At 31.6% G+C, this 27,393-nt stretch overlaps 1 protein-coding gene across 3 annotated transcripts in view; it reads right to left on the reverse strand.

The window, feature by feature from the left end:
- The window catches only part of LOC129000930 (uncharacterized), a 109,065-nt gene that overhangs the window by 42,362 nt on the left and 39,310 nt on the right, over positions 1–27,393 (reverse strand). The window contains exons 1-2 of one of the 3 annotated variants that reach the window (XM_054428017.1): positions 19,079–19,098; positions 903–973 (exon numbers count right to left, since the gene is read on the reverse strand). The exons of 1 other annotated variant lie outside the window; for it this stretch is intronic. The gene's annotated coding sequence lies outside the window, so the exon portion shown is untranslated. Of the gene's footprint in view, positions 1–901; positions 974–19,078; positions 19,099–27,393 lie in introns of those variants that run through there. One more of the 3 variants, XM_054428016.1, reaches the window with a different exon arrangement.

Consider the following 27,393-nt stretch of genomic DNA (forward strand, 5'->3'; position numbering starts at 1 on the left):
ACTCAAATAAAACACGTAATTCAAATTGTACATGTAAATTATCTGAAGTCATTAACATAATACATACAGTGGTTAATTCACAGTAGGCCTAAATCGACATTTTATATCAAACCTTAAAATTTAGTAAAACGGTCAACACTTTAAAACCATGTTCTTTTGTTTCAACACTAACACCACTGAGAATAAACGGTTTAAAGAAAGTGGTCAAATCCTCTTAAAATTATTTAGGCTGAATTGAGGCTTGAACCCACCACTCTCACAATGAAGTAAATTATGAATAATTATAAATTATCAATGATCAATAATTAACCTGCATTAAACACTAATCACTCATCAATAATCAATTATCAATTATCAATGATCAATTATTTAAGATCCGTGCCACCTACGCAAGTCCGACCCTTACCACCATGATAGCAACACTCACACACTAAGTTTGACTTTATCATCCAAATAGCACTTGCTTGTGGTTTGATCATTATAAAAGAATGCAACTTAAAATCAATCGTACCACTACGCCGAAAGAAAGAAAGACCAACTTTATCCTAAGCATATTAGAAACTTGTCTCTCATTACAAGTGATAATTAATTAATGAACATTATACTTTACCTCCACTGTAAATATATAAGGTGTAGGAGGACATTGTAGAACAGGTGTTACTGTTGAACTACGCCTACAGGTCTGACCTCAGCGCTGGTGTTAATGGTTTAGTGTTAAAAACAGAGTTGTGTCCTGCAGAAGTTTTATGGTCCAGAGAGCTTTGATGAAACTTAAAGGACAATAAACTCTCATATAACTCTTCACTTGTGTGGTAAAATATAATAAACCAACTGTAATCGGAAAATATTTTCCTTAAATTACATTTTAAAATGTACTTAACGCAAATAAAAAAAAGACTTACCAAGTCAATATCTGCGCGTGGGCAACCCTATGATTGCACTTCTTGTTTCTGTCGCCACCTAATCCTTGTTTCTGAAACATAAATAAAATAATAAACAGACATATTTTACATCGATCAATTATATAAACTGCAAAGAAAATAAAAACGGAAAGAGTTCCGTGTTATTCACCCTATTATGGAATGAAATCAATAATCTAAAAATAAACTTGAAAATTCCTTGTAAGTGTTTTGTATAGAGGATCTTTAAATTAATTGATACATTCCTTTATTTTACCATTTAAAAGGGAATTATTATTACGCTACACAACTATTTAATAAACTAACAATACATATACGTATTCAATTTCTTCATAGTCATATGAGTTGTTAAAGAGAAAAAAATAGGAATTCGAAAGAAGGCTGTAGTGAAATACAGGGCTATTCAAAAATATGGACCCAAATTCGTGATTTTGAAGTATAAACGAGACATACACTTTACACCATTAAAAAGAGGAAATTTCTAAGTTATTTACCATATTTCTGAAATCAGCCGAAAAGGTTATCGTAATAATGGGCAGCCGTTTTGTTTTAACATAGGCCTAAGTTGTAAGTAAGATGCCTACCATGCAACATAAGTTTTTTTTTTGTGACAGAGTTTGCAAAAACTGAGTCTCCTAGTGCAGCGGGCTTTTCTCATCGAATTCGGTATTCAACCACCGACTAGAAAAAAAACATAACTCGTTTGCATTTTAAAGAAGTTTGTGACACATGAGATGCTGTCTCGTGTGTGGGACTAATAAGTTGTAGTAATTCGGCTATCGCTTAGATATTTGCCATGCAGCACAGGGGGGACAAAACAAAACATTTAGCAATTTAAATAATTGTAAATAAAACTTAGAAATTTTCTCTTACTAATGGTGTAAAACATATTTGTTTCCAATTTAAATTTAGACTTACTTTATTCGAGATACAAAATACCGAAACTAGGTCCATATTTTTGAATTGCCCTGTATTATGATTTTAAATCGGAATAAATCCATATTTATAAGTTATTACTCAGTTGCATCTTTGTACTTTTTTCTTTCACGGAAAAAAAAAATTATAGGCCTACAATCAAAAAGATGATATTTATACGAAGTTATTTTAAATTCGAAAATATTGATACCGGTTGAAAATGTATTAAAAATTAGATGCTAGACAATTTAAACTGTGGTTTTCTTCTTAGCACGCTTGAGCTGATACAGACAGGCTAACAATAATCCATAATTAATTTAGCTGGGTAAGCACTGATAAAATGCTTGAATCATGTTTTCAATTAGTTTGGGATTATATCTATAATTAATATCCAAGATGTTGGATGATGATACTTGATGGTCGATAAGTGAAAAGTGCCTTCAAAATCTTATCTCGTAAACTCGTACTTTAATTAAACATTTTTTGTTTTCTTTTACATTGGCATCAAGCTGAAATAATGGCGTAATTTTATCAATGCACGATAATAAAAAATATAGTTAATAATTATTTACCATTTTTGCTATGAAAGGTTCAGTAGCTTAGTATATAGTCACTTTCTTACAATCTTTAATTAACGACAAGACACAAAAAAGATCTTAACGACCTATCAATCTCCTACTGATTGTAAGATCAATATACACTCGTCCAGGGCAAAAAGTACGTATAGCAATTTTAACAAAGAAAAAATATGAATACAAATTTAAAAAAAACTATATGTTTATATTATATGATTCTATGAAGCTATAACTGATGCAATCATAAAAAAAACCTATGAAGGCATTTTTGATTTGTAAATGTAAAACGACGTTTTATACGTTTAAAGGTAGAACTTAAAAGTAGAAACTTAAAGGTAGGAAATAAAATATTCCACAAATATGGGATAATTTCGAAATACTTTGTATAATTTTCCCTTATATTGAAGTAATAAGTTCAATAACCTATACAAATATAATCTATTAAATAAAAATTTTCCAAGCAGTTTTCATATCTTTGATTTTATTCTGTTATCTTATACATGTTATGGCGATTTAAAGTTCAAAATTAAACAACAGTAAAGAGTCAACAAGTAAAGAAAGCCTTGTCCCAAAACAAGGGAAAACGATTTGAGAATTAAAAGGGCGGATTGTATAAATTAACCCTTATAGGTCCTCAATTAACCGAAAGTACAGTCAATAAAGGGGTTAAGCGCATCTCAACAGTTTTGTCGTTAATTTCCTATTTCTAGAAGTGCTTGGTCAACTGTATTTCTCGACGGTGAATTAACCTTCCTAATAAACCTCTTTAACCTTCTTTATTAATGACACGTCCTCCCCCACAAAGTTTCGGCTCTGGTCATTCGTTTGCGTTTATTTATTGTTCGTTTGTGTTTCAACTCTTTCGAGCTTAAAAACGGCATTCTTGGACGTTGTTAATATTCTCCTAGAAAACACAGTTAGCGTGAAGTATTATTACTGCAAAACATATATTATGCTGGAATAAAAACGAAATAATAATTGAATTTATTTATTTGATTTTTTAATTCTATTTAATTAATTTATTTAATTAATTTAATTTAATTATTTATTTTATTCACTTTATTTATCAGATTTTTATTTATTTGTTTATTTTATTTGACATTTCAACGGACAGATACATTTTGATACTGATAAACTTGTGATCAAACTTGCTTACGACTAGCAAAATACAATGGTTGGTAGTAAATTTAGTAAATTGGTTAAAGATCAAAACGACAAACATAAGTGACAGCCAGTATGGCAAACATGACAGGTGCAAGTAACAAAACAAGTGAAAAACGTGACAGTTACAAAAAACAAATTTAATAACGCTTTAACAATGATAAACTTTGAATTGAGTATCAATATAAACAATAGCAGTTTATAAATTAACAGTGAAATAACAATAATTTAACAAAAAGCGTCATACAAATAATTACGGTTATGTTTCCTGGATGAAAATCACAACTTCGGTTTTAAAAGTAGTTTTTGTGGTATTTTTAAAAGTAACAGTTATGGATCAAATAAATCACAATTAATTTACTAAACAAAATTTAATAGTTATTAAACAATGACAAAATTTATTTTCTTTGTATAATAACTTTTAAGCACACCCGTGTGAATGATTCCTTCATTCATATATTTAAACTAGAATAATAATTTGAATCATACAAATAAGTTTCCACCACCACTAGAGATTATTACTTTGAAAACATATAATTAATTACCAAAAAGTGTTAAGGAGTCCAAAAAGTGTATATTTCTATTTATGTATCATAGAATCTGTAAAGGCATTGCTGTAAAATAATGTAATCTCAAAAACCATACGATAATCGATTTCAAGCTAGGCACTTATATTCATCGATTGTAATTTTAATTATTTCATTTTAATGACCACGCTTAAAGTATCATGTTAGTTTCAAAATGTTAAAACTTAGGCTTCTAAGCAATAAGTTATTTTAACTTATCAAATTTTAATGTAAAAACAAGTAATAAACAAACTGAAAATGAGTTAACATTATACAATCTGTAAAGTTTAAACTGAATTTTATATTCATCAGAGCTAAAGATTATGTAAAACTGTTTGGTAAATAATGCAAGACTAATACCGCTAACATTGTTATACGGCTAACACGGTTTCATAATAACTAGTAAAATGTTATGGCCCAATATGCGTTACGTTATGACAGGAATATAAACAAATTTTTCAACATAACTTTTAATAAGACAACAAATTCAATAAAAATAAATCAAGAAAAAAAATTAGTTAGTTTTTAATACTAACGAGTAATGGTTGTCAACGATTTAATCATTTCCATGTATTGATTTTGCCAGTTTGTTAAATCTTCTTAAAATGAACTTCAAGAACTCAAGAATCTTGGGCAAGATGCTTCTTTATTAAAAGAAGTAATTGAATTCTTCTCCTGATTGCAGATATTTTCATTTTGCTTATGCTAATTCACAGACGATTCTTGAAGAGTAAGTCTAAAAATATTCCCCCAGCATTTGACCTTTCATGCAAATTCAGTGATTTTTGTGATGGCGCACTTGAATCTGTGCTATAACAGTTTTTGAGAATGATGTAGAATTTGCTTGGATGAAATTAAAATTAATACTAATATTAATTAGATTAAACCCTTTAAATAATATAGTTGTAAAAACGACCTGTAAGTTTCTAAGGTAGGATAAAATTTTCTACAGAAAATACGGTATGCTAACAAATTTTGATGTAACATTACGATCATCACGATATTTAACAAGCTAATGATAAGAATTGCATTAACTGTTTCCTACGATTTTATTAAATAGCCCCAGGAAAGTTATCTTTCTTATTATCACCAGAACCGTAATTCAAGATTTATTATATGTGCTTTTCAGATTTGTACTGTAGTTTGTCCCCGTTAAAATGGACATGGCCTATTTTGATTTTCAGTAATGAATCTTACGTTTCATGGATCTTATCTTAAAAAGCAACCAATTATTTAAACATTTTCATCTATTTTTATTTCTTTAGCAAAAGACTGTCCACTTTATTTTTTACTTTCAAAATATCTTCTTTATGAAATTTTAAAACTTTTTGTCAATTTTACAAAACGAACCACAAGCATGTTTTATGTACATAATAATTAATAATAATTAAAAATGTACGATGAAAATATTTCAAATGGACATGTTATAACAAAGAACCAAGTAACGAGTAAGGATGTGCCAATGGCATTCCACAGAGAAAATTCATTTGGTTTTAACTCAACGTTCAAATCATAATTATTGTTTTATTGATGAAATACGTTTAATTTGATCCGTAGCTGTTGCTTTTAAAACTTCACAAACCCTAATTTATTTAAAATAGAAATTATGACTCCCGTTTAAAAACTGTATTACGAAACAAACATTAAGTGATTTTGTGATGCTGTGTACAACCAGAAATAAAGCATTCTTGAAAATGCCTTTCAAAATACTATTTATTTTCTACCAAATTTTAAAACGGTTAAGACACAATGGTCGAAACACATTAACTAATTGTGAAATTAATTAATTTAAATTTGAATTAAGAACGAAGTTTTGCTTTATACTTTTAACCCTTAAACCTTGTCAACCCTTGGTTTACATTTTATCCTGATAATTCGTTAATATCAAGGCAGAATGTGGTTCGGATTCCACTATAAACTGTAGGTCCCTTAGTTGCCATTGACTGTATGGGCTAATTAACAGCTGTGTCTAAGGAATATGTCGGCCTTAGTCACTAACAAGACTACAAGATCGCGCCTCATCCTTCACTCATATTTGGGTTAAAATACGCACATAGTGGCGTCCCCATCTTAAATAATTGATAATTGATATTTTAATTTAGAGTAAATACCGCATGTCTGGGTGAAAACATTATCGTCGTGGGTGGTTTAACGTAGTGATCAACTGTTTTTCAGTAAAGTATTAATGGTTATTGAATTAGGCTGTCAATGTGTAAACAATTTCGTGGTATTTACCAATCATGTTACAACAATGAATGTTTAAGTGACACAAGTAATTTTCTGACGTGTTAAATCGCTTTTCATGTTCAATTATTTTGTACGTAAACGATGTAATTGAAAGCACAATACAACAAGTGGTATGGTTGTACACTGTACGTAGTAATTTTCATCGTTGTCACCGTCATTGTAACCTACCTACAATATTGGATTGCTCGTAGTCCCTTTACACGGCTTTGCCTGTATTATGGTGCTTCCATACACTGGTCTTTATATTAAATTACACATTGTCATAAATTAATTTTGTGCATAACAACAGTGCCTTGGTTAACTTATAGTGCTTAGTTACTGACATGATCACAGAAAACATATTACTATACATGATGGAGATCAACTGGTCTCGTGATTGAAACACAGGCATATATCCTTGAGAACCTCGGTTTAGATCCTGCGGATCACTAAGTTAACTATGTTATAATGATGTAATTATCAGTCCACCTGTTTATAAATACGCTCGCCGATCTCAAACATAGTATAGATGACATTAATCAATACGGGAAGCCTTTAGAAAAATATATAATGAATTAAACCCCAATGTGTGGTCAGAGAAACACCGATTTGACTATCTTCGATTAAAATAACGGAGTACATGTGGAGGCTATGCGGCGAAAACATGATAGAAAAATCTAAGGAAGTTAGGGAAAAAAATGTATATACAGTAATTTTTTATCTTAAATAATAAAGTGTTCATGTCATTTACTTTTAATCCATTCTTTTTTGGACACCCGGTATATACCTCAAGTGGGTAGAATTGTCTCTATAGACAAGCCCCATCACCAAAACAAAACTGTCAGCATATTTGGTCTAAAACATTTTATTTTACACATTTAAAGAATAGCATGGTATTTTATTGGTCTATACATTCTTAAAGCTTGCAACGCTACTCCAGATGGTTTTTAACAGGAACTCAATTTTATTATTTCAAATTTCCATCAAAATTATTAAACCATTAACAGTGTAACTTTACAAATTCAGCAAGTCGAAAAACAGACACAGCCTCCGGCATTGTTAAGTACAGCTGACATTTGATATTCTATGTTGTTCTTGGGTTAATTAGATTGTCTTGATATTTACTTTGGTGTTCAAGCTACGGAAGAGTTTCAGTTGTATAAGATGTTTATTTTTTCTTGTTTAAAACGTCCAAAATTGTTTTTACCACGATGTATGAAGCCTATGAATCTATTTACCCGGAACTGAACAGAAAACACAGCTATTTTATTTAAATATACATACTTAAAATTTCAATTTAACTTAATATATTTAAAACTTAAATTTAAAGCCTGAAAAAATTTTTCTTTTTTACTGAGGAAACAAATCTTAAAGTGCAAAAACATAAAAAATGAATCGAGAAAATAAGATCATTTCAAATAAAGTTGAGAATCTAAAAATATAAAAAACGAATAATAATATTTATATTGAACAAATTCTACTACACGAACTTTAAATCATTCGAATAAATACTATTCAGGACATTTGATTATGGGAAGATTATGGGAAATATTTTATAAATAGAGTTAATTCCACAGAAAAAGGTTAAAAGTCATCTGGTCAAAGTGCCGAACGATTCATCACAATATATTATATTTGCTAACTACACCACTATTGCTTTATTTTTGTAAGCATGGTAAATATCACTGTAACAGTTTTGGAGTAAACATTTGTTGCAGTAAGGTTTGCTGCAACATGCACGATGCATATGCATAATGTAAATTCGCTTAGAAAACGATTATTGACTAATATAATTTACTATTGTAAGACAGCCAGTAGACATACACAACAACTTCGTTGGTTGTGAGCTATAACGGCTGCCAACACCTTTTGTTTGCCAACACTGCTCAAAACATTTTGCGTGCGTTTCCATCAAACATTTTACTTGTTGTGAGTTTAGCTTTTAATATTTTTTAAATATTTAGTGTTAGTAGCTATAGAATATAGTGTTCGTAGCTATGTAATAATGGTTTGAGTCACTCTCTAAAATATTTATTGTAGACAAGACACTCATGAAGAAAGGCATTTCTACTTATCACCTTCTCTTCAAGTAGGCCACGGCCTTGGCCTAAGAAAGCTCCAGAATAGTGTCCCCGAAGGACTTAGAATAAAGATCTGGGTTGATCCTACCCACAACGAGTATGGTCTCAAATCCTTGCATCACAACTTCTACTTTGGATTACTTATTTGGGGGGAAAATAGTTCCTTGCACTTTTATTTCATATTACTCCATTTATTAAGTGGGAAAAAAGATTTTAACCATAACTAGTTTTAAGTGCATGTATGTGTATATATTAACTAACTGTATATCGACTTTGAAATCAGTTTAAGCGAAAAGCTATATCTCGTGCTATGTTCGACCTAGAGCAATATTTGTTATATTTTTTATTGTTCAAACCCAAACTGAGGAGCTATTTCCAGCTGAACTACTCAAAACTCTAGGAACCAAAATCTCCTGTAAAGATTATATGACTCTTTAGAGTGTCATGAAGTCTACCAGAATAGACTAGATTACTTTACAAGAGGCAGAAAGTTGCATAACGGGAAAAACATTCCCCTAAAATCACAAACTCAAATAATGAAATACTAAAATTTGTTTAGTTTTGAGTCATCATTGTTTTATCCAAAATTCATACAGAATGGAACCACAAATACTTATAGTTATTAAGAAATATTTCGTAGTACAAATCTATAATATTTTAGAAAGCTATGTGTTCAATTTAATCGTTCATTTTCTGAGAAATCTAAAATCAATTTTTGTACGTTAAAATTTATTGAACTCTTCAGTAGCACATTATTATTTTACAAATAAAATTTATTGAACTCTTGAGTAGCACATTATTATTTTAAAAATAATAAAATATATCACTATCTTTTAATATAATGCTGGTCGCAAAGGTAGAGTTATTTTCTACATAAAAGGGGATGAACTTCCAGGAAAGTTGTTTATGATAAAGCTTTATTTTAACTTGGCGTTATAAATTTATTAGGTAAAAGACAAATTCTCAACATTTTCCTCCTTTTATTCATTTATGTTATTATGAGGTCATCTATATTAATAGACAATCATGTTTCCTGTAAACCTTTTTTCTCACCTTCTGTGCATTGCAGGGAAAGTCTACGTATACTGTTAGAAATATATTCTCCTGTAGATGTGCAGAATTCCATTATAAGTTTTAATAGGCTAAAAAAAGCAGAACAAATGAATTTAAAATTTAAAAAATAACACGGGCCTTAAAAATGTACTTTAACATCTTCTTTACATCGTGCGGGAAATGCCAGATTTATCTCTCAAACTTGCAGATTTAGCACTCTCCTTTTTACATGTAGAGAAAAAGTAGTGATGTGTTTTTCTACATTATTTTAATTTAACCGAGGAGAATATCAGAAAAAAATTACTCTCGCTCCTCAATTTCTAGCCTGCATTTAGTTTTGTTAATTATGGTATTTAGACGGTCCATGACATACTGCAAGTATAAGCTTATAATTACTTTATACTTTACATAAAGGTAGCAACAAGTCTTGGTTTGTTAGACCTCTGACCAGATATGTTGCGAATAGTTGTTTGTTAATGCGCTTTATCTTTAACAGGATTCAAGTATTGGTTTTAAGTATACTTGGATTATTTTACAAGTAGTGGTTGGTAGTATACTTTGTGTCTGCACCATTGTAATTTGTTGTATAAGTAACTTTGCACGTTTTATAGTAACCTTATACTTGACATGTTAAAAATAAATTTTGTCTGTTCCCACTCTTCATTTTTTACATTTGTTCGCAACTATGCGTTATTAAAAATAAATAAATATCACTGTCACAGAATTTCTTTTCCTTATTTCACATATTTTTCCCTGACTTTTTTTAACTAATTTAAATATATAATCTCTTTATAGAGGAGTAACTAATATTGCTATTTCCGGTCTAAACGTTTTTGATTATTTTAGAGTTTTGTTAACCCTATAAATACTCTTGATATTGAGTATGACCCATCCTAGTTTCATATTGCGTCAGACTCATTATAAAAACCAATCAAGTGGTTAATAGGTTTATAAATGTACCAAGGAGCCAGGATCAATTTGCCTCAGTAATGACAAACCATATCTTAATATAGATCTATACATTAATTGAACTCAGATTTTTACTCCAGTACCACATATGTAAAGCATTTGGTAGCAAAGAAACTCATAATAGGCATTGCATCGTAATAAAATTACATTGAACGATTGTACTAAAAATGCGTATTGTAAATTAGTCAAACTTTTTTAGTTTTACAGAACTTCAAATACTTTACAACCATGAAAGTTCCCTATTATTTCCACTTCAGTATTTATAAAACAATATTGAACTCAAAGGTATTATTTTATTGTATTAAGTACGTCGATTGACACTCAAAAGGCAATTAGTAGCTGCCCAAGACAGGAAGTAAACTTGGCTTCTGATGGCAAACTTGACCAGTAATGAAGTTTTGGCGGTGTGTTGACTGTGGACAATAGAAGAGGTCTAGAAACTATTTTAAATTACCTCTTTCCCCTTTATAAGAAACTAGTTGCTCGATCCGTGCTTCTCGAAGGGGTGAGAACCCAGTAGAGCTATTTTCAAATCCACTGTGAAAGAACGTCACCCGCCATTGAATATGGATGAGAAACCGAATCATAATTATTACTTATTCCAACCGTTGGTTATGTATTTGCAATAATCTGTGGGGCAAAATCAAAACTAATTACTCAGGAAAAAGTAAATATTCCCGATGGGAAATTCGCAAGTTGTTTTGCATATTCATTGTTTGTGTTGTTTTAAAGTTTGAAAAACATTTTTCATTACTGTTACCACTTTAAGTGATTTATGTATCAATATAATTCAGTATAATTTGGTTATGATTTAAAAGAAAATACCTATGATCACATTGGGTCATGATTGCAAACATCAACATTGTTTTCACAATTTGTGATGGAAAGTGCTGTCAGATAATTCTAAAGCTTTAAGTTAGTGCTAGGATATTTCTCCTCCCCTGTGTTTTTGAGGAGGATGAGAGGAAGGTATCTTTGTGGGTTATTTTATATTTGACGTGGTTCTAATATTGCGCAATAGAAAATTGGTCGATATAGTGGTAGCAACCTTTATTTTTCTTTTTGTCTGAAAGGTATTATCTCTTCATAGTGCATGTCAAAGGTCAACAGGTAAGACATTTTTTATGAAGTACAATAATTAGTAAAAAAAAAACTTATTAGAACCAATATACCTCTTACTCTTTATAAAGTTCGACAGCAAACTAGAATTTATTTGAAGGAAAATAAATAACTCTTAATCCAGATGTGTGTTATTTTGAACTTTGTCCTTCCTGGATACAGAGGAGTTATTTTCTTTTAATTTTAATGAACTGTTAGGTGTTCGTTTAGTCTTAATAAAAATCATCTTTTAATGTTCTGGGATTCATAAAAATGTCTCTCTAATTAGGATGGTATTCTTTATATTCTTCTTAAAAGACGGAATACGATTTTAGATGTCAACCGTTGCGTCGTGATAAGGCTTGCTTCTTTACCAATCAAATCCAACATTCCTTAAATAATAAATTTGTTCCATGCTTCATTTGACATTATTATTTTGTAGATTTCTTAATAAATTTTTAACGATTTTCTTTTGACCAATAGCTTTCGATTTCTATGATGGTCCTATTTAGTATAGTACTTGTAATTACGTAAGGAAATTATCAGTGAATAATAATATGCACTTAAATGCACTAATGTATAAGGATATACAAAAATAAAATTGTTCTAATCCTTTCAAGAGCTGGGCCAATTTTTTTCTTAAAAAGTCTGCAAAATCTTAAAAACTAACTGACAAAAAATTTACTGATTATTGCATAGAGATTAACTGTTTAGTACGTGTCAGAATGTACGTAAAGCTACAATTTACAAGTAGATAAGCTAGACACTTTTGAAGGAAGAGATAAAGATGTAATAGATACTAACTTAACAAAAATACACATGTCAAATATATCCCGAGTGTGACTGTTTCACAAAGTGTATTTGACATCCGTAAATAACAAGAAAATACACCTTACAATACAAAGATAGTTTATTCAATTGTTTTTGACAGTAAATGCCTTTCTATATCTATCAAATTTGTGCTTTTGAAATGACAGATAAATAAATAAAGTAACGAATTATCATTACTAATCAGGTTACTTATTCAAAATTCGTAGCTATACATTTCTTGTCTTGGATATATTGTTGAGTACACATGAAGCAAGTCATCATATTTTTGTTGTTAATAACTTTGCAAAAAACGTGTAAAATGAGTAAATATGAACTCAATGCGCTTACGCTTACGCTTTTGAAGACTTTGGCTCAAAAACTTAGTTTTACCTACCCATGTTTAGGAGATTTTAGACTTACACTATCACAGCTTACACTTATGTGGAGCTATTTACTGTATACAGATTCTTGACAAATTTTAAAGCGTGTAAATTGAAATTAATATTACATCTTCAAAACCAGCTACTGAACTTTTTTAAACTTTTTTAAATACTTTTTTTTTAATATAGCGTAACTTTTATGTGGTTTATAAGCATTGATGCAACTAAAAAAGTAACTTTTGGAAAGTCACTTTAGTGATATTGTGTGTAGTTTGACATAAACATCAAATATATTATTTAGGTTTTCAAAATCTAATGAGAAACAAATATTAACAGTTACAAAAAAAATTCAATAAAAAATTATTAATGTTTGCATTATTTTCAGTTCATGCTAATTTCCATAATTGCACTCCATCAAAACCTGTTAGAGTCAATTAGCAAGGACTGAAATATGATTAATTCTTTGATTGTGGTAAAACGGTTTAACGGGGTGGAATTAAATTCATCAACCTTCAACACCGCCGTTGGTTAGTCGCTTTATTCGTTTATTCAGAATAGTTGTACAGGAAATGTTACTGTTGGTTTTAACATATGTTTTTATATATACGTGATAGTAAATATATCATATTTAAAAAATATTAGCAAAAGATAAGTAATTACTTAGTAATCATTTTATAAATATATTTGATTTTTGTACGTACAATACAAAATATCAATTCCCGTAGATGTACACAAACAAATCAAATACTTGTAATAAGCTGAGTAAAAAAGAGGAAAATTGAACCCTTGCTTATTTTAACAGCTGGTAACATCCAGTTTCTCTCAGCTGTGCCGAATAAATGACGTCATTCCATTGTTGAGTGTGGGTGGTCTGGACTGAACATACAAGATAGCGGAACAATGTTGAGTAATCCTATTTAATGACTATCTCTGCATGAATTATTGAGCTTGTGATTTCGAGAAAAAACTTGTCAAAATTGTTTTGTGTGGAATAAAAACTTTTGAATGTAGAATGTTTAAGTGATGATTCGGCAGGGCGCTTATACAATCACAATTTATTTCTTCTCATATCCACTAAGTAAATGTAGATTTTAACCTGTTGACAAAGTTATTATTTTGAAATCTAAAAGTTCTTTATTTTGTAATGTTTGAATCCAGGCTACCATCAAAACCTCATTCCGGCACTCTAAAAGATAATTCTATGAAAGATAAATCATTAGACTTTAGGTCCGTTCTGTTGTTAGAACTTTGCTGAAGATATGCGAGTTTGAGTACACATAGCAAAAATTTCAGTTTTTTTTTTGCCACAGATGGTAAAATAGAAACAGTCTTTACTGCTGCAAAAGAATATAAGTAACATATAGCATTTGCTCAAATTAAAAAAAGGAATTAAATCAATAAAGATAAAATAAAAATAAACAAAGCACGAACCAAGAGACTATTTTTTAAATTATGAAATTAAAATTCTGCTTTCTCAAGCAGAGTAAACCAAGGTTGGCTCTAAAACCAAAAAATTATATTATATAACAGAACGCAATAACATATATTTATTAAGATATAAAAACTGTAATTGTGTAGCAATACTTACATTCATGAAAAACATTTATTTATTTTATTTTAGTTATTTATATAGGCAAAAATATACTATTTGTTTTATAGATAAGACATTTTACCCAACTTAGTTTCATACAGTATTGCCAAAGATTCACATACTGTTCCAACTCAATTGAATTTTATAAAGTTCCATTTAAGTCACACAAATGTGTGCCCTTATTCCCAAACCATGTTAAAGTGCAGTTAGCTGCAATCTGACCCAGATATGAATATAGCTATCCGATTGGTTGACGATAATCCTTCAGATGGTTTTATGGTGCTGAGGTTTCCTTGAACTACTTTGGCAGTTTAATAATTCTAAATAATATTATTCTTAATAGTGTTTGTATACGTCCAATGAATAGAGGGTAAAACAGTTGTTGAAATACTAAACAGGTTAATTAATAAAAAAACGCAAATGACTTAAAATTCAGACAGCTTGAGCAAGCTCATCAATTAATACTTAAATCTAAAACACCATCTGGTCTAAATGTGAGATAGTATATACTTATTCTTTCTTTTTATAAAAATTTTATTTTTTACTTCCTTATAAATTATATTTATTTTTGATATTTGCTAAACCATCTGATACTGAGTGGTAAACACATTATTTGTTTTGTTTTGTTCCTGAAGAACTTTATGCCGAAATACAGAACTTTTTTGTTAAAAGTGTGGGAAATAACGAAAAATATGGTAAACTGTTTTGTGTGGTATTTGGTAAAACATTGGATACACTTATTCAATTTGGGATTGATTTTACCTTCAAACATATTATCAAACAAAAATGCAATTTATAAATACGTAAAATATAAATACTGTGGTCGTCAAAATAGTTACACGAAAGATTGGATAAACAAAAATAAATTTACACAAAGTGATAAAAAATCGTCATCCGATACGGTTCACTCAAAATTCAATAGGGTACAATAATAGTTTGTGTTGATACATGTATGAAAAAGATGATTTACATACACCCCACAAAAGTCCTTTGGACATGATAGAAAATTAGGTTACCCATCAAAGACCACCCACGTATTGTTATGGGATCAAACCATTAAATTGTTGTTTATTTGAGGACAAACCCAAATCCGACCACGATTGGTGATGCACTAACCAGCTTTTAGTAAAAAGTAACTTCCCATTTATTTTAAATGTGTGTATACAAAGTTCATAAACAATTACTGTATGATTCTAGCATATACCACTTGTTTCCTTTTAGAATAAGAATAAGAATAGTTATTACTCTTTTACAGTGCAATAGGGTACGTCACTTTTCCACACAATAAATTTCTACATAATAATACAATGTAATTACATGAATCACAGATAAAAATAACAAAGCTAATTTAGTTAAATAAATTAAAACATTCTGGCCTATTTTAAAATAATTATTTTAAATTACATGTACGTAATAAAATACTAGGTAAAATATATAAGTAAATTAAATATTTAAAATACAACGAGAACATGGAAAAAAGACTAATATGACTAGATGATAATCAATATAATTTAAAACAAGTTAATAAAAGGTAAATAAAAACAAGACTTGATCAATTTTTGATTCTTAAGTCCCCTTAGTCATTTTTGATGTGTGCGTCGAAAATCTAATTACATTTCACTGTCTAAAGTTGTTTAAACAAACGCTACAATAGGAAGACAATATAAGTTCTATAAATTAAGCAAATATGGTGGTTTGACTGTGGGCCTACACTGGCAAGCATTCAAATGCTTTGAGACAAACGATAAAGGATATTTAAGTTTATCAATTACCGATACAATCATCCACAAAAGTTGTGAAATATGAGCTAAGATTTCAGTTGACAACTTCGTTGTTACTCTTAAAAATATATTTAAAGAAATTTTTAAGACAATGTTTACGAAATGGTAATTAAATATGAGTCACCAAATTTAAAATAATTTATACTTTGAAATATTAAAATAAATCATTTGCCTACACATTATTTTACTAACGTTGCTTTTTGCAAACTTAAACTCTACAAAAGACAATAAACTTAGTAACACATATTTAGTTTTTTTTGGGAAAATTTGTAATTGTGATCCTTCTTTACTCAAATTATGAAGAAGCAAAATAAACAATATCAAAGTAATGTTCTACACACAAGCAGTAAACCACTTAATGTGTGTGAGCCTTAGTAAACCAAGAAGCATTTTTTTCTAATGAATTTGCTGTGTCACTCTGCACTTTCCGGTCATTAATTTCTTTCTGGTGTCAGCTTCGCAAACAACGTTTTATTTTAATTAGTGACTCTAAACTTACACAATAGAGTCTTCGTTAAGAGTGGAAGGGGTTTTTAAATAACGAGGAAGGAATACGAATTAGTTATAAGAAGTTAATTGTTAAAAAAGGCATTCAAATCCAGTGTGGATCGGTTGCATATGCGTGTGCAGTTAGGGAAAAGGTTAGGTATTACAAATCATAAAAATTGCGATATTTTATAAGTCGATTTCCATAAAAGTCCATAATTATAAAAACGTTCGAAGTTCAAATAAATAAATATTATCAAATAACATAGGCTTGGTAGTAGAAAGCTTTTAACGTCAATATTTGGGCTAGAAGATAAAATTTTACCTAGAAAGAAATATTATTCCTATGCTCAGTAAGTGTCCATTATTGGTAAATGATTACTGTTAAAAAAATCGTTGGTGTAACGTTATTAAGTTTCCAGGCGCTGCCCAGTATACTTATATATAGTCATGTTCTATCCTTCCCAACTGATTCCAGATTCTGAATAGTTTTTTACTCTTTTATTGACGTAAATAATGATTGACCCAGTAACACTGTTATTTGGCCAAAAAAAATATAGTAATTGAAAAATAGCTTATTCCCTATATGGGAAATTCGCTAAAAAAATAGTATAAATAAGTACATTCTGAATCTATTTTTGTCTAGTGCTACAATTACGTGTACTTTTCAACTTATTTGATTCGTGTTAAATGGTTAAATATGGTGTTTTAGCATGCCATATTTTTGTGGTTAAAGACTGCAAATTTAATGATTATATATTCTGAAAATTCTTTTAAAAATTACTGCTAACCGTAAATAGTACATCTATTTTCAGTATTTGATGATTTAATAAGAAAACCCTTGAATATAAATGATTTACTAACAAAACCTTTTACAAAAGGGTGCAAAAATCGGATATGTTATTACATTGTATAATAGCATTAAGCAAAAACAACACATGGTAATTGAAAACTAGCTAACTGTGTTTAATAATCTCATCCATGTACAATTTAATATGAATCTGTAATTAGTATCAACAGACTACAACTACAGTATTTGCTTGCTTTTGAGCCTACATTTTATAAAGACATTATCTTCCAAAACTAATTTGTAAAATTGATTTAGTTAGGGATTGGAGTGCTTTGGTCTTTATCCAAGGTATTATCTTCTTGCTGATAGATTATATTGCATAGGTATAAATTATACTAACGGCTTTAGGTATTTTTAGGGAGTGATCTTTTAATTTTATCATTACAATAATAAGACTATTCAAAACAAGTTTTATATGGGACAGTGATAAAATAATGCCTGATCACAACCATTAAACATTCATTTTAACATACTCTTAATCTCTAATTTATGATGATACATTCACATATATGTGAAACATTTGGAATGTAACAGCCTATTAAAGGTACAAATTGGCGACCCCCCACAAAAAAAGTTTACTTTGGTAACTTTTAAAAATTATGAGTATAAGTATTGAATCCAGTTTGATCGTTTGATGAGTTTAATATTGATAGATAGAGTCAAATGTTGAATTGTTTCAGACTGAACACGAAAAAGATTAGCCCATTTTACCACAATCTTAACATTGATGTAGAAAATTGATCTAAATTTTACCAGCTCAAATTTAACTCTGTGTATAAGAAGATATACAACTTTAGATTAGTTTAGTAACTAATAATTCGAGATGTATTTGGTGAAATACTTTTGAGTCATAATTTTGAACCAAGGTTTTTTTTTGATATTGGGCAATAGTTGCACATTAAATAAATCATTATTAACAACATGATTTATTATTGAAATTGTATATTGAAGTTTTTTATAACTTTATACCTTAGTATTTTTAATCTTCGTTTTTAAAGTTCTCTCTGTTCCTTATTAAAAATTTCTCAGTTACATTTGTTATTGCATTACTTTGCAAGGCAAACCCCCCAATTACAAATATTGTTTGTTTACAAAGTATTTATGAAAGCAAGATTTATTTTATGGGTTTTTGTAGAAAGTAACTTGCATAGCTATAATCAAAACAAGCACTATAATTATTAACTAGACCATATATTGAATATTTAATACGTTTGTAAAATATTTAATTTAATTTTTGACACCAATTTAAACCCCTAAGTCGAAGTATTTTCTTTTTATTGAGTAATTAGTTTTTGATATTTTCCGAGTTTAATTTAATGATTACACCCACGAAACTAATACAAAATTTAACGAAATTATATGTAATCTCCATTAAGTACATAACACTATTCAAACATGTATAATTCTTCAAATACAACAATTAAGCCAGCTTCAAATATTTTTATAATTTCGTACTCACGAAGACTAAAAATAGTATAAACTTTCTCAAAAGCCGACGAAGTGCCCACTTAACATTCTACTCGTCCAACACCACTAACTTGCGAATCACGCATTGAGTTGAACACATAAACAATGTAAGCGATTATCAAGTTTGCTACAAGTTGTTCGTGACTTACCCTGACGTCGTCACTTGTTGCGACTGCTGGCTCTGGTGTTAGGGGTTGCTATATAACCACCCCTTCCCCACCCCCTTCCACCACCGCCCCCGCAACCCCTCATTGTTGCAGAGCATTGTTGCTGAAGGCGGTCCCTGCCCACCGCAAGGTAGGGTCCTACACTTGATTAGTTCTTATTGTCTAAGGGTTGCACTAAGGATTTATGGGGTTCAAATTGTGTTCATAGAAAATATTTAATGATGCTAAGACTTATTAAATTAGGTAGTTTTATTTTGGAAAATTGTTTTCTAGCCAAAATTGAATATTTGGTTATTTCTTTAGTAACAATAATATCTAACTATTGCCCTTAGGAACAGACTGTGTTCTTTTTGTAACAAATGGAATGTTGTTCAGGGGTTTTAATTCTCCACAATTACTTTCTTTATAAATTCTTCCATAAGTTAAAATTTTAAGAGCCTTTATTAATTTTTAAGAATTTTGACTGAGGAGTGCACTTAAGTTTCAAGTAATAGTATTAGGAAGACAGGATTGTTCAGGATGTTTTAAAATCAAGTATTATTTGGAATTAAATCCAAACAAAGCTACATGGTACTTGTTTGGTCGTTTAAGAATATTATATAAGGGTTGCACTTAAGACTTTTGTCCAATTGAGATATTTTAGAAAAATCTTAATGTTGTCCAGGGGATTTTCAGTTGGCTACTAAATATAAAAATAATTTACTAGATTTTGGAAGACAATTTCTTAGTAAAAATTACACGCTACTTTATTAGTTTTTTGTGAATATATGGTTGCATTTAGTGATCGAGTTTGATAGTGCTCATTTAGATAGAAATTTAAGGTTGTTCAGGGTGGTTCAGTAAGTTTTATTTTTATTTTGGAAAGTAGTGTCCAGATCAAAATTACACGAACATCAATTATTTTAGGAGTATTTTCTAAGGTATACTCTTCAATTTCATTAATCGGTATCATTTCAGTATTGTTTTGAATGTCTTAAATTCTACAATTATTTTGGGGATTGCGTCTACGATAAAAATACTGGCTACTTGGTTATTTTTACAAATATTCTTTAAAGGTTGCACAGGAATTTGTGCTTATTTAAGAAGATATATTTTTTGGGTATTTATACTTGGGAAAATGTTTCCAGGTCTAAACGACACGGTACGTGATTATTTAAAAAAAATATTCTCTAAGAGTTGTACTTCTGATTTGTGCATTCAATATTGTTGTAAAAACCTAAAGTGTTTTGCAGCTTTGTGAGAACTATTATGAGATTTTTCTGGGTCAAAACTAGATAATGTTCTTAAATTTTCACATGCAGAGAACTATTTTTTCCGACGTCTAATATTTTATTTGTTTCATTCAAATTTGGTAATTCCAATATAACTAATATTGAATACTTTTCAATTAGTTGTATCTAAATTTAAAAATATTTACTAAACCTTCCAACTTGTTTAAACATTGTTCATTAAGGATTACAGTTAAACGGATTATTCACTCTATTTCGTGGAAAATGAATATTTCCTACTAATTTACTTACTTAACATTTTCAATACTTGCTTTAATTGTAGGATTGATCTTTACAAGCTGAAGTAAATGAAGATAGAGTATTAAATTAAAACTTGCGACTTTTATTTCACTAAGATTTACTTTGTACTTATCTACCAGAGTTTAAAGAACAGTCTGGCGAAAACTGTTATATAGCATACGTTCTCATTCTTAAACAAACATTCGGGGGATGATTGTAATCTATTAAATATAATACTTAAATGTATTTCAAGTAATTTTGGTTAGTGTCGTAATAATTTACAACGTTATGCTTCGACGGTTTAACTTTATGCTCTCATTCAACGTTTCAATTGTAATCAAAGCAGGTTCAAATCTACTTGGACAGACGTTTTAATGTGGTTTGAAATACATATGCAAAGGATATAGTTGTTTTGTGGTTAGTGAATTCCAGTTATAAGACCTCTTATGTATATATGAATACATCAACACGTAAATTTACAACTAATTATTATCATTAAGGCTATACAACAAAGTAACACTTATAACGTTTATGTTAACTTAAATAATTATTTAGTGATACATGCTCTATCAAAATGGTATAATGTAGTCAGTAAAAAAAATACTATCCTGTTTTATTTATGTTTTTTTTTCAACACCATTATAATTTTTTTTAGGAACAGTCTTATCTTTGGAATTGTTAATACAGTATATAACGTAGACTTTTTGTTGTATAAAAAATTATTTAATAGCCCAATGGCAAATAGTATCTGGAGTCCTGAATATATACAGTCAGGGATCGAACCAGTTGTCTGCAGACTCGAAGGCAAGAACTATAACTATTTGACTATCCAGGATGTTAAAGAATGTGCACAATTTTGAAACACACGTTTACCGATGCAAATAATAGTCATAGTTAATCAAATAATCAGTTTGGTTGCATAAAATACTAAAAATAAGAAACGAGAATCGTATATTAAACTAACACATGTTTGCACCCGTAACATAGAGACAGCCAATTTCCCAGTCTAGTGAATAAGAAAAGATTAAGTGGCGCGCGGTCATCTTGTGTGAGCAACATGGTCGCTTATATAGGCAATTACATATGGTGAATAATTTAAAAATGGTTTTAAAATTACAATATCAACAGAAGTATATTCATTTAATTATGAAGCTTAAAATCAATTCCTGGTATTAGTTTTTGACGTTTGTATAGGTCAACTTTTAAAATAGGATTTCAGTAAACCTAATGATTATATAATAAAGTGACCAGAAAAAATAACAAAAAAACCAATAATAAAATTTTGTATATTGTATTAGACGTTGGGTTAATTTAGGAATTTAATTACATTATAAATCCGACATTTCATACATATTGATGTAAAAATGGCTGTCTTTAAAAAATCTTCAACTTGAAAATAAATCCGAAAAATGTATTGACAATAGACAATAGTAGTTTACGCAACGATTGCGTTAAGTTAATCTTTACGACACGAGTAGAAAAACTTCTACGAGTGTCGTAAAGACTATTAACGCGAGTTGCGTACACTACTTTACCTACGACAGTTTTTTAAGTACTAACAATCTGGTTTTTAATTACCAACAATCATTACTAACAATTTCTCTAATAATTTCTTAGAGAAGTTATGTTTTCGTTGATTGTCATTGCCACTGAAAGTAATGCAACGACTTATTGTATAATCAGATGATTTAATGTAATTACGTGTTTGTAAAATGTCGTTAAATAATACGTTACTATTTTTTGCAGGCAATAGCTTCTTCTACCAGCATTCTCACCATAAATACTGTATCAGTTACAGTTAGGGAAATATTGCATATTTATTTGGACAACTGAACAAAATAGTGAAACAGTTAATTTACAGTTGGATCTCAGCATCGAATATGTCGTTTACAACGAGTTGGGTGAAACAACGGTTAAGAGGTTTTCAAAATAAACCAGAAGCTCATTTTTATTTAACAATCTAACCTTATTTTTTTCGTCCATTTAATGAATTGCTGGTATGTAATTTCATACATTTGTTTCGATTTTGGTGGCAAAAGATTAGCACAAACAGTTTGTGCTCTCATTTCCATTTCGTCAACTTCACTTTCACTGAAACTGAAATTTTTAAATCAGTTTAATCTACCTTCCTTTAACCACCAACTTAGGTTAAAATTACGCGAGTATCAACAGGAACATTGAACAAGACGGACCAACAATTAAAACTGTCAACTGATCAGCTGATCAGCTAATTATTTGACGTTCGAAACATTTTAATTTTACTTCTTTTCTCTCAATCCTTGAATCTCATTGGTCCGTTACCCGTGTTGATATGAGAAAAACTATGCAACTTTTCAATTCTAAGAACTGAACTGAAATGGCTACTTTAAAAAACGGTCGTAGGTAAATAAATGTTTTATCACGTATATTTTATTTTCATTATTTCATTACAATTCAATTTCACCACATAAATATACATGTTTAATCAAACCTTCAGACAATATCACACCTTGTGTAATAAAATAGTTCTGTTGACATATACAATTATAAAATAAATAATAATTGTTTGTTTTCATGGTTGTTGTAGTTTATTGAGCCTTTATAAAAATGTCTAATCGTCTATTGCCATAAAACTACCTTTGTTAAAATACTATTCCTAGCAGAAAGCTATTTGAAATAAATGTTTGTTAAAACAATATGTTTAAAATGAGAATATACTAGTTTACAAAAAGAATTATGTATAGTCTGTTATTTTAAAGAAAATGTGTAATTATTTTGTAAAATATTTTATTGGTTATACAAATAACCAAATCTTAATTCGTACCCAAATACTCCACAATTATATGAAATACTAAATTTATACAATGGTTAAAAACAGAAACTATATTTGTAATTAAAATTCATCCTTAAAAGTTTAAACATTGTTGCCAAGACAACGCATTTATTCCATGAAACAATCCATAAAGAAACAATGAAATTACAGCTAAGTGTCAAAGTAGTTAAAACTAGAAATTCAAATACTGCAGTTAAAACAAACCAAAGCCTGGTTGTTTATTTAAATCAAAACTGTTAATCATTAATGAAGTTGCCTTAGTTTTTAAAACCGACAAGAAATCATTATTTCAGCCAAAAACGTAGGATTTATATTTTAAAAATTGAGATTTAAATTAGTCGCGTTTAAAAACTAAATTAGTACGCCACATATTTGAAACTGTAACATTTTAATTTCACGTGGTTCTAGCTTCAAGGTACATTCAACTCAAAAGTTCAGCTACCAGAAGAGTCGATCCTTTTGAAGTTCGAAACATTATGACAATTACATAAGCAAAAAGTATTATTTGAAAATGTGGCAAAGTTTAAATTCCAATTATTCCTTGGGTAGTAAAAACACTGGTCCAGTCGGTTCGAGGAGACGTGCTCTCCTAGATATCCATGAACATAGAACAGTTACTGAGTGGATAGTGTTTAGCAAGGTCGCAAGGTCAATCCTGAGGACATCTAGAGGTTTTTTAGGACTTGAGACTGAACATAGCTGTCCTAGACCATTAGACTTTTAGTAGATGGTCTAGCTGTAGACTCAACTGATCTTAGTCACTAACAAAGCTACATCATTCATCCAATATTCAATTTTCACTTATCTTTGTGACAAAATACTCACCCTAGTGTGTTGGCCTCTCATATAATCTAATATAATATAATTAAACACAATCTAATGTAATATATTATAATCTAATCTCTTTCTTTAGTTCAAAATGTGATATTATGAAACTTTAATATGTCTTAGTTTTAAAATGTAGTGCGACGCAACTTTCTGCACTGGAAAAAAAATATTAAAAGTGCAGTCAGTCGCAACCGTTTGCCGAGGATAGCTCAGCCTACAATGGCTGGGTAAAGTTCCAGGGTCTGCGATAAGGTCAGGGAAACCACTAGGCCAAAAGCCGGGTCTAACCGGTATAGGACTGGCTCATACACGGGCACTGTGAACAAGTCAAAAACAAGTCACCAAAACAAACGTGCAATAATCACTACCAGGCCTACGCCGATTCTCCACACTCCTAGGGGGTCGTTGCTGACTACGCAACTCGGGCTTCGTCCTAACTATCCAATAGTTAAGCCCAGAGTGCCTAAAACACGGTGAGTTACACGACGACTTGCCAATAAAAACCACAACGCGTGTTATCACCAGGCGGGGTCTACTAGGCCACTATAATCATAATCCGATACACAACTCTAATGCCCAAGCTAAGAATCAAACAGTTCACTCAATAATCGTACCACATAATAATATACAAGTACACTATAGGTAGAGTGACTACACCACTAGTAGCTGGTCTCAATAAATACCAAGCCAAACAAGCAAAACTAAATGGCAATTGCACTATTAAAATATTGAGCTACTTAGTAGCAGTTAAATGAAAATTAAATACGTTCCAAACACTAGATAAATATATTATCTGATAGCCGGTACTCCGCTACCCAAGCTACCGAGATAACGTGTTGGACTACCAAACAAGCTGTTCAGGTTAAATTAAAATAATAAAATGAATAAACAATAACAACCCTACTACTGCTACTGCTACTACCAACTTTATGTTACTTAGCTGGGCTTCTGTTAATCGGCTAATAATATTAGCTACTAGCCTACTGGCCACGTGTTTCCAACTACGCACGCTAAATCGTGCCGCCTAGGTTTGTCGGGCCTCAGAGTTATTAGTAATATAACTAACTCTAGGTACAACGCAAAATAATATCTACTACAGTCAATTAAATTATATTATTTGCGCTCTAGCACCTGCCCAGAACCGTCAGGAATACACTTTTTATTCCTGACACCTGTAAATAAATCCTAACTACCGTCAGGCTTTGACCAGCACGGTTACCACTCTAACTCTCTAACTCTCTTAAACCAAAATATAATAAAACGTCGTCCACTCACCCCAAGTGGGTCACTGTTTCACTACCCAACTTGAATGCCGACACTCACTCCTTGAGCACCAACCTCACACGACACCGATGTCACCACAGCACTCCTCTCTACGTACACCACTGGACGTCTCACTAGACACACGCTATCCTCACTCACTGGGATCCACGACTCGAATGTCCGTTCTCCGCTGTCCAGTAGTCCCGGGATACCCAAGCTTATCCGAACTGATAAGCCGGGTCAAAGAGCGCTAGCCAGGTTCGCCGTCGCCGCTTGCCTACCTCAACAATCGGTGCGCGGCCAAATAGCAAATATTTACCCCCCTAGGAAAATAACTCGTTACATCCCCCACTTACATCGGGATGAAAAAAAAAGAAAACGGCCAAAAGAAAAAAAATCTTTGAACTCCGGCCAAAACAAAATACTCCAACCCCTAACCCAATGGTGAACCCTACACCACAGGTCTCATACTTAAAACAAAGAAAAACTCTTCTACTCGCCACTACCAGCCAACATGTTGCTGAATGATTTGGCATCAGGAACCAGATGGGGATTTCCATTGCAAGGGCCTTCGGGGTCTTCGTCACCAATTTTGACACTGTCCATGCGGCCCCCTTGGCCAGAACAGTCATCACCCACGCCCATTCTTACTACCTCTGTCCCACATGTCACCAATCCGAGGTCTCGGATAACATCCATACCCAGAATCATGTCTATGGTGAGAGTGGGGACATACAAGGCATCTCCCATCCACCGTCTTCCCGCAGCTTCTCCTGCTAGCCGAAACGAACACTCGGCCCTCGACCGTGACCCATCTGCCATCCTTAGAGGAGAGGGTTTCTTAAAAGGTTCTACCCCCTGGCGTTGAAGATGATCGGCGACTTCGCGCCCAACCAGGTTAACTACGGACCCAGTGTCCAATAACGCCTTAAAAACGCTGCCCATCAGCACAACTTCAACAAAGGGCCTTGTCTCCGAAATCAGCCGGTTCTCGTCTACTCCACCAACCAGGCTGTTTAGTTTTCCGAGCCACTCGGACCACTCTTCTGAGGTCGTTCGTTTTGGGTGGCCTTGCCCAGTTGACCTCCTGATGTCTGAGCTGGCCTGCCGTTTCCCGCCCGACATCCACACTGACTCACCGTCAAACCAGGTTTGCCACACCCATAACAGGAGACGGTCCTTGGTTTCCCACATTCTCGGGCAAAGTGACCAGTCTCCTGGCACCTAAAACATTTCACCGTCCCCTTTGGACCCTCAGGCGCTCTAGCTGCTGTCACGGGCCGTTGACCGTGGACCCGATTCAACTTCGAAGCTACCCGTCCACGCCACTCGGCTTCCGGAGATGGTCTCTCGAAACTCCGCTTCTCGACGGCGGCAGTTTCGGCGCGCTTCTCCACCTTCTTTTTGGGTGTGTAGGCGGTTTCCAAAACCAGCGCTACGTTCGGAGAAGGAGGAGGTCTAAATGCCGCCTTCTCTCGCAGATAGGCCTCGTAGTCTTCGGCCAACTCAACCATCTCGGCCAGATTGCGGAAGTCCCGCCGTCGCACCATGAGTTTGTACTCAGGTCGCATGTTGTTGTAGATCAAGTCCAACCTACCATGCTCTGACAACGTACCGCTACGCCTAAGCAAGGTACTTATGGCAACAACGTAGTCCCGGAAGTGCTCGCCTTCACCCTGTGTCCTTTTCCGGATCTCCTCATCCAAGTTCCTCCAATATCCTGGTGGGAAGAACTGGATTTCAAACTGACGCCGGAAAGCTTCAAAGGAATACAGGAGCTCCTTGCAATTCCTGTACCATAGAAGCGCTGAGCCTTGCAACAGCTCCGGCAGCGCTCTGAGGAGGTCCTCTGATGTTATAGAGTACGAGACCATCAGCTCTTCAAG

Source organism: Macrosteles quadrilineatus, unplaced genomic scaffold (assembly GCF_028750875.1).
Source record: "Macrosteles quadrilineatus isolate MER2022 unplaced genomic scaffold, UCM_ALF_1.0 Scaffold_8__2_contigs__length_117827958, whole genome shotgun sequence".
Lineage (NCBI taxonomy): Eukaryota > Metazoa > Arthropoda > Insecta > Hemiptera > Cicadellidae > Macrosteles > Macrosteles quadrilineatus.